General features: G+C 49.4%; 1 pseudogene; it reads right to left on the bottom strand.

Moving 5' to 3' along the window:
• Positions 1–1,665: 1,665 nt before the first annotated feature.
• Positions 1,666–8,422, bottom strand: LOC112899025 (annotated as a pseudogene).
• Positions 8,423–9,482: the final 1,060 nt, after the last annotated feature.

The raw sequence follows: 9,482 nt of genomic DNA, 5'->3' as shown, positions 1-9,482 counted from the left end.
AACGGCAAAATTGAAAAGCGAGGCCGCCGCATGGTGCCTGGTCATGGACCGAATAGAATCGAGCAACTAACCGGCATGGGGTGCCCGGACCGGACACCCCTCCCGTGGCCTGCCTGCCTGCCGGCCGGCGGGCAGGGCCATGACGCGCGCGACCGAGGGCGCCGGCCGTGCCACTGATGCATGCATGCATGCATGGCCGTGCAGCTCAGTTTCGATGGTCCTCAAGCAACCAATCAGTGATCCGTCGTCTTGCTTTTCAGCACTCGTTCCTGCAGCCAGTGGATCGATGGCGACAGCAGGAACACCGCGCCGTCGATCGATAGATCATTCGAGCCAACTTGATGATGGATGGGAGCGAGCGCCGGCCGGTCGGGCCCGTTCTCCGATCCTGTTAAGTTTGAGCAGTAAAAAAGCTATGGTACTCCCGTTACCTCCTCCTAGGAGGTAAGAGGTTGGATAAATCCGGACCTTTAAATTTCAGAATGAAGATGCAGATTAATTAAATGTAAAAAGTATTTTACATGCTGTTTCGGTTAGCATGCATACGGCCATGCACGCAGGGGAATCTGGCGTGGTGCTGCTCCCTTTTTTCCTCAGAGCGGCGCCCCGGTGTCCGGCATGCAACAGTGGCGTGCCGCGCAGGGCCGGCCTGCACGTCTGTCGCGCGTGTCACCGACGGAGCCGCCCGAACCGGTCCGATCGGTCGGTGCGCAACTGTAGATTCTAGGCAGCCGTTCCGCCCCACGCAACGCTGCTCCGGCAGCCGTACGGGCAGTAGCTAGCCCAGCAGGGTGCATGCAGCAAGGCGGGTGAGCACGTTCCATGGTTTCACGCAGCTTTTGTTTCGTAACGAAAAAAAAAAATTGTTGCAGCTTTTTTGTTTGGAAAGGAAAGGAAGAAACGGCTTCCGGTCCCTGGCGTCGAAGTTTCCGGTCCGGCGGTGGCGGCGTATCTCGATCCGAGGTCATCCTTGCCTGATCTACCTGCGGCGGTGCGAGCCAGACTGACGTGCGTGGAGGCCACGGTGCTCCATTCCAGACGGCATCTCGCCTGGCTGCTCCATGGTGGCACGCATGCAGGCCGTGCCTGCGCATCGTCACAAGTAGGTTCTCTTTAGCAGGGCTCTTTGAACGACTTCTTCGTCGGCTCCTTAAAAAACCTTGCCAAACGGGTACGCGCCGAACAGGTTCGTTACCAAAGCTCTTCAAATAGAATCCTTCGGGAATAATGTGGGATTAAAAAAAAAAAGAAAAAACTGGCTCCCCGCATCGTTTGCCGGTCTTATCCTCGCGAGGATGGATGGGGCCGGCGGCGGGAGAGCGAGGCTAGCACGGAGACGGGTGGTGGTGAGGAGCGCCAGGCGGTTTTTAGACCGAAACCGGGAGAAAACCGAGGAAATTAACCGCTACCAACCCGGGAAGACCGGACCCAAGGGGCAGCGGGAGCAAATCGTGATCGTGTGTTAGTATCCAGTCAGCTACTAGCGTTGACAAGTCTACGCATGGGATGGATGGGCCGCGACGCACCACAAGACTCAGGAGGCCCAATGTGCGCTTGCAAGACCCAGAATGGGTGAAGCCCGTCACGGCGGCCGCTGGAGGCTGGAAGCGTGTGAGCTGCATGCGTGAGTTGTGTGCTCGTGAACCTGTATAAGATAGATGAGCGAGGAGAGAAGAGGTATGTATGAATTAAACCAAAAACTAATCCTCTGGACAATCTGTCATCCTCAGGAATTCCTGCTCCGATCTCCTATTCCTTGCTATTCTATCCCCAATTCCCCTTCTAGCTAGCACCTGGTATCAAAGACTAGACCCTGAATTCCGCTCCGCATCATCACCACTATACTCGTCTCCAGAAATGTGCGGGCGCCATGGATCCCAGTACCAAGCTCATCCTCGACGAACTCCACAAGGGTTTCTTCGACAGCGACCTCAAGTGGGAGCAGCATCTGCTCAATCTCGAGAAGCGCCACGACAAGAGGGTCGGTCGATTGGAGTCGGCGGCGGCGGCATTCGGTTTGAATAGCAGGGTCCTATATAACACGCTTTTAAATTCATTTTCCATTTTAATTTATCTTACAAGCCACAGTACTCCCTTTCAGCATTTTTCTCTTCCCTGGGACAGGATGAACCCTGATCCAGCCAGCATCTGCTCCCTTAGATTCTTGATTGCTTGATATCTCTCCTCATCATGCTCAAAGTTCAGGATACCGTTGCTACACCCTTCTGCCCAGTCTCCCTCCAATTCTTCGGCCATGTCCCGAAAGCTTCGCTCTAGGCGGCACGAATTGGCGCCATCCATCCCTCTATCCGAAAAGGATTCATGCCTCTGCCTGCCTTTTGAGGAAGGGGTATAGCTCCATGTGTAGGTCTTGCTGATGCCGTCAACATTCAGCTCAATCGAGTGCATGTCACTGCCTTCTGATGCATCGTCTTGGCTGTCATCGCTGCAGTCACCACCATTTCTGCAAGCAACCGCATCAGCTGCAGCTGCGCCAGTTTCAGATGCATGGGACAATTGCATTGGATCATTTGCTGGTTCCTGCTCTTTCCTAGTATCCAGATACGCTTGGAGCTCGTCGCGCAGCTGATTAACGGCTGCATTCTTCTCCTCAAACTGTAGCCGTGCTTCCAGAAGCTTCATCTGAACTCTCTGTTCGCGCCACTCATCCGCAAGCTGGAGCATCTCACGCTCTTTCTGAAGCTCTTCTTGTGCCTTCTCAGTTTCTCTCTTCAGCGCCTCCACCTCAGCCTTGTCCTCGTCGATGCCTCTGATGAGCTCGCTGCAGATCTTCTCAACTTTTCCTTTAGATTTCTTTTCCCTCTCGAGTTCTTTTGTTGCTGCCTGCAGCGAGGCTTCAGTGTTGGCTAAGGCAATGCTTAGCTTCTTGTTTGCTTTCTCTGCTCTTTTTCTTGACTTCTTCTCACTGCCCAGCTCCGAAACTATGAACTGGAGAGCATTTGCAACCTTCTCCTTTTGCTTCACCTTCCAAGATTCCATTTCTTCTGTAAGTTGCTTTTTTAAGCCCTCGATTTCGTGGACATCTGATTTTTGTTCTCTGATAAACCTCCTTACATGAGCACGAGCAACATCAAGCTCAGAACGAAGTGCGGAAATGAGCGAGACAGTTGACGGATTCAGTTCTCCAGGTCCCCAGATGTGGGCTAGTACTTTGACAAGTTCTTTAGATGCAATCAAGCTGTTGTGCAGATCCTGCAGGTTGAATGTTTTCTCCTCAGGACATCTTGAAACATCATCTTGGGAGCATGTACCTACCTAAAAAAGATTAACAAAGCTTTTTAACTTCAGTGACAAGTACTATCATTCTTACAAAAAAAAATGGATGTATTAATATGAAATGATCAAATTCAGCAGAACATTTTCCTAACTGACCAATTAGTGATTCAGTGATTGTCATTTCGCGAAGTTTAGATGGTGATAAGCAAGAAGAAATACATCATATTCAAGTAAGTTTGTTAGATTTTCAAAACCTCATAAACTCACTTATGGTAGATAAACATAATTTACTGTACATTCAGTAAAATTAATATACCAGTATTATGTCTTAAGTCATATTCGTAGTTGATAAAAGAACACCAAGAAAGCACAAATCAGTTGCATAAAAATATTGCTTATCAAAAGGAAAAAGCAGCATGACTAAAACTGAATTCATTGCCCCGGAAAAGGAAAAGAAGCTAAAACTGAAACACATGTAAGCTACATAATCAAAGATCTCTGAGGCTGCAATGGTGCTCAAACATCACTTTGAATTATTTTCTAATTAATTGAATATTAGCTTCAAGCAACCTTGCAACCATCCAATTTGCTTTCCCAAAAGGTTCCAAGAGTGTTCAACTCTTAACCAATGTGTTTATACCCCGTACACCTAAAAGGCAACAACTGCTCAATAACTAATAACTAATCCTCCCTAACAGCCTATCAATGGACAAAGTATCATTGAGTCACTTCATAGTACAATAAACAATTAAGCTGGTACAAGCTAGTTCATAGCCAGTTGCAGAAGTGGACGAGATGCATGTGCATATCAAAATGCTTCCTTGGAAATGTGCCTCGCGTTTCCACTGCTTTCATGTTTACACAATCAACTTGCACTTAAAGGTGTCCTACGTCTCAATGAGGCGTCAAACGTTTTCGCCTTTATGAGTGAAACATTCCTTTTTCCATGCAACTAGGTCGGCGTTCTCTAGATTTATAAGTAGCTTCAGAACTCAACCAGTAGGTGGTCATAGACACGATTTCTTGGAGCCTTGGAATAGCATATTGAATTTATGGAAACCAACTTGGGTGTCAAAAGTTATATTGCCTTTTTCAAGTGCAAGATACCTTATTCTTACAACTAGCTAGGTTTATGTTAAATACCATGGATAGCTTGATAATTCAGACTCAGAAACTATTCAGACACATCACACTTTATCTTTTTGGGTTAAATTACTGCAAATTTGCAGAGATCACTTAAATGATGACTGAATCAAGAAACTATATAGCTTTGCAAGTTAGATAAGCTTTCATGTTTACAGAATCAACTTGACCCTGATGGTGCACAACGATGAATGATGTGTGAAAAGTTCTTGCCCTTCTGAAGTAACACATTCTTTTTTCTTGTCCTTCTAAACAAGTTACAACTAGGTCGGCATTGTTCAAATTCATAAATAGCTTCAGAACTCAACAGCTAGCACCTTCCTATGCAGCCTACTGTTCAGACTACTACTCTCAGGTGGTCATAATAATTCTTCCTTGGAAAAAGTCTACATAACCCCCCGAAGTATTAGGGTTCGTCTACTTAACCCCCTAAACTATAAAACCGGATATTGTACATCCTGAACTATTCAAAACCATTTAAATAACCCCTTAGGCGGTTTTGAAGGGTGGTTTTGATGATGTGGCGCCTTATATTGATGCTGACATGGCAGTGACTTGACAAATGACATGTGGGTCATCCACAACGGACAAAGAGAGAGTAATGATATTGAAAGTAGAAGGCACAAATATTTGGTTTCAAAGTGTTTTGTTCTACTTTGTAGACAAATTATGCATGCTACCTACGCAAATTTATCCATGTCAGCATGCCACCTAAGCAAAACCACCCTTCAAAACCACCTAGGGGGTTATTTAGACGGTTTTGAATAGTTTAAGGTATTCAGTACCCGATTTTATAGTTGAGGCAGTTAAGTAGACGAACCCAAATACTTTAGGGGGTTATGTAGACTTTTTTCTTCTTCCTTAGAACCTTGGAATAGAGTATAATAAGATTAGCAAAACCAACTCGTGTACTACATTGGGATTTGTCAAAGGGTTTTCTGTCTGTAGGACACTGGGAAAACCTGGTTTAGTCCACAACACACTTCACTCGGCGAATTTGTTTGATGGACACTGCGATTTTGTAATTTTGTCTACAAGACACTACACCAAATAATTTGGAAGATAGACGATGAGTTAAAAGACTTTGTTGTCCATGGCTTTCTTCTTCCTCTAAGCTGGAGGACAGATACAGCTCAGCGCTCTGGTCTCCTCGCTACCCTCTGCGTTGCTGGCTGCTGCTCATCTTGGATATGGAGCACCGCGAGCTGGTCTCCTCCGTTGGTGCTCTCCAAGCCGATTTCCTCCATTTGAGCCCTCTCTTTCTTCTTTGAATGGCTAACCTCGTTGACGTGCCTGGCCCCCTCGAGCAAGCCGCGGTGGGCTCGAACTTGCACCCACCTAGCAGGACGCAGTGGCCTCCCCTCGCCTTTGCCCTCCTGCACCCCGCGTCGCACCGTGCCGCTCCATGCGACGCTCGCTCACGTTGCCGCTCAAGAGGAACGCCGCCAGCAAAAGGGCACACGGAAGGTAGGAGGCGTGATCGCGACCATGCACAGCCAGTGGAAGGGAAAGAAAGATTCAGACGAAGCTAGCGTTGGACAAGAGAGGGTAAAGTGGTCTTTTTACTGCTCATCTCAGGTGGAAATTATTATTTTGTTTGCAATGGTGTGGTGTAGACAGGTCCAAGTATTCAGGGTGTGCTGCAGGCAAAATCGATGAGTTTGATGTCCTGGAGACCAAACCACTCTTTTAGGGTGTCCAGGGGACAAATGACCCTTTGTTAAAAGGTATCACCTTTCCAAAGCTAGAGATTTCTTTTCTTACAATTAGTTGGTTTATTATGCATCATCAGAAGCTGAGGACTTAACGTTTTGAGATCATAGCTGGACAACTCATAGCCTATGCATATACTTTCTCGTTTACCATTTTGGTTAAATTTGTGAAATATTGCAGGTAGCCACTTCAATAATGACTGAATCAAGAAAGTAGCTTTGGAACTCAGCGGTGGTGTTCTTCCAAAGGCATCCATATCACAACATACGCAGACTATATGATGCACAGAAGTTTTAATGATGTTTCTGGCAACCATTTTCAACTGAATTGAGCTTATTGTGATTTTGCAAATTGTAATAGCACTACAGTCAGAGCTTTGCCAAATGCCAATTGCGGTGAACTACAGTGCACAAACCAAACAGAATATTCATGAAAGGAAAAAAAATGTTTTAATGGTGAAAGCAAACTGCAGAACAATTTCTGGTTTTATTACCTCCATCGCACTGCCAATGCTCATCATATCCGCCGAAAACCACCAGCCATGGCCGTTGCGCCGGCTTCCCTTGCCATCCGCCTCCAAAATCTTGCTCCGGCTTCTTGACCTCTTGGACATCTGAATTACAAGACAGTCGGTAGCAACTTGTCACCCACAAACGCCCCCCAAATAACGCAACCAAATCGTCAATTTGCTCGAATGCGCCAGCACCCACCTCCGTCGACGCGCCGCTCCAGGGAACCAAGCTCCGGCGCGCCGCCGCGGCGTCCGCTTCAAGCAGCATACCCCTGTCCATATTCTGCCAGAACGCGTCGACGAGCCTCCTCGCCGACGCCGACGGCCGCGTGCCGTCGGCGCCGCCACGGCAATGCCGGCTCCGGGACGACTCCGACATGTCCCCGCCCGCGCCGGCCCGCCGCCGCGGCAGCAGCACGGCGGGCCGCCTGGACCGCAGCCTCCGCCCGGCCGCCGGGTCCGAGGCCCCCGACGACGACACCGCGCGGCGCTTCCGGATCTTGTTGGCCAGCCTCACCGCCGCCGCCGCGGCAGTGTCGTCGCCGGCAGCTCCCTCCTCCGAATCCCGCCTCGGCATTGCAGCCTCCCAGGATTCTTCTCGCCTCCTCCCGCTCCTCCTGCCGGGCAACCAAGAACAAGCAGAGGGCAATGCAGGTTGTGTCAGTGCTCGGTCTCGCCGGCCGCTGATGCGGTCAAGAAGAGGGGGGAGATGCTCATGATGAGAGACCGTCACATCAGTCAGACCGATCAAAGGGGAAAGCGAGATAACGAAAGCAAAAGCGGAAAAGGATGGAATCGACGCAGCTTTAAAAGAAGGAATTAGAAGCAGGGGGAGCAAGAACTGGCGAGCGAAAGGAAAGCGGGTCGATGTGACCATCACACACACTTCGCAGACACACCTTTGTTAAGCACAGGAGGCCATTGGGATTTGAGAAGCAAGATTCGTCCCCCCTCTCGCCTTTGAACAGAGCAACGAACCCGGCGACTGAAGATGCAGCTGAATCGTCTCGAAAATGCGCGAAAAAGAGAACCGAAAATCACAGTGGGTGGGGGATGGATGGTATGGAGTAAAACGCGCTCGATTAGCAAGCTGAAAATGGCAAAGGGATAAAGAAACGGGAGGGGAGGAAACAGCTTTCGCGGAGACCGAGGAAGACACAGTTCCGAGGGGCCAAGAACCAAACCAAGCTAATGGATGGATGGCAATGTGCTGCCCCCAAAGAATGGCGGCACGACTGAGCAGGAACCTGGAGATCGCAGGGGAAAAGCAGGGGAACCCAAAAGAAAAGGCAGAAGAGGAAGAAGAAGAGCCGGCATGGGAGAGGAGAGGTGAGCCCCGAGTGGCGTACCCATTGATGAGCTGCCTGCCCGCCTGTCCGTCCGTCCGAGCTCGGCCGATCAGCCGCTGCTGGCGCTGGCTGGTGCCGCCATCATGAGGGCTTTGGAGCTTCTGCGCAGCACACGAGTGGGGGGCGGAACGGACGGGGGACAGGGATGATGGGCCGGGGTGGTGTTGTGTGTATGGTGTACGCGCTCGTGTATGTGTCGACCTGCTCGAGGCCAGGGGCGGGCAGCGCGCGTGAGCTGTCCGGGCCGGGGGTGTGGGTGCCTCGCATGATTGGGGCTTGTCGGAACGGCTGGCCGGCCGGTGGTGGTGGTGGAGCATGGACGGATGCTGGGCGTACGCGACGGCCGGCGTGAGGGGGATTGGTAGTGGGCGGCCGAGGTGCGGGGCACGAGTAGGAGGGGGTAGGACGGCGGCGTGCGGCGGGGATACTGACTGGACCGGTGCGCTGTACGGGCCCGGGCCGAAGAAGATGGGGGCAGGCTGAGCACATGTGCCGTGCCGTTGCGGTCCCTGCGCCCTTTGTTTTTTTTTGCCCCGTTATGCACGGGCAAACGTGCTTTTACATGTAATACTTTAGTTATGTAGATATTTAAACATAGTGTGTATGTGTGAGTTGCAGCAAATGTCAAGTGGCATTAAGCCACTGAAAAGAATGTAATTTTAGAGTTGTGCAAAGTCAAAGTATCCTAACTACGTACAACATATTTCATGGTGAGTTTAATAATATTCATATCGAATATAAATATTTATTAATTTTATAAATTTGATCAAATTAAACGTGGTTTGATTTAGGATAAAACTAGAATTGTATCTTTTTCAGACGAAGGGAACAATGTATTAAGGAGAGGCTATGTGGCTGGTGCCTAAAACTCATTCAATTTAGGTTGATGATCTTATCCATGATCCATCTATATCGGCTTCCTCGTGCTACGGGGTCGTGTTCCGCGAAATCATGATCACATGAGAAACCAATACCCATACCAGCACAATATAGCCGCAGATGATCGTAGATCTCTACCATCCCCCTGTGCCCCCAGCTCCAATCCATGGTGTTTTCTTTTTCCCAGTCCCAGCACATACTTTTGGTTTTGTTCCAGCGGAAGAGGAACATCTGCATGTTCTGATGGGGCCAGCAGTAGTTGAGGCTTTGATCACGGTTCAGACGAATCATGCAACGCAAAGAAACGACTTTCTCTGTAGCGCGCTGCGGACGAAGGGAACACCCAAACGTGTGATAATGCGACCCGGCGTACTTCCACCACATGCGCTACTCCGCATTCTGTAGCAGGGGCGATCAAGCTGCAACTGCAAATAGTAACCCAGGAATGTTCAGACTCAAGAGTTCAGATGGCAGTATGGCTGGCCACATGCGGAATGAAGCCAGGGATGTCAAGAGGCGAGCCTGAATGTAAGGTACCATAGCAAACAAACCTGTTCCAGAAATTTCGTACAGATTTAATCACACAAAATGCTTATTGCAAGGGAGTACCTAGGAGTAACTCTGACATGGATACATCAGGTTGCAAAAAA

The sequence above is a fragment of the Panicum hallii genome, chromosome 7, assembly GCF_002211085.1.
Source record: "Panicum hallii strain FIL2 chromosome 7, PHallii_v3.1, whole genome shotgun sequence".
In the NCBI taxonomy this organism is placed as follows: Eukaryota; Viridiplantae; Streptophyta; class Magnoliopsida; order Poales; family Poaceae; genus Panicum; species Panicum hallii.
Note: the sequence above shows the minus strand (reverse complement) of the source record. Positions and strands in the feature narration are given on the sequence as shown.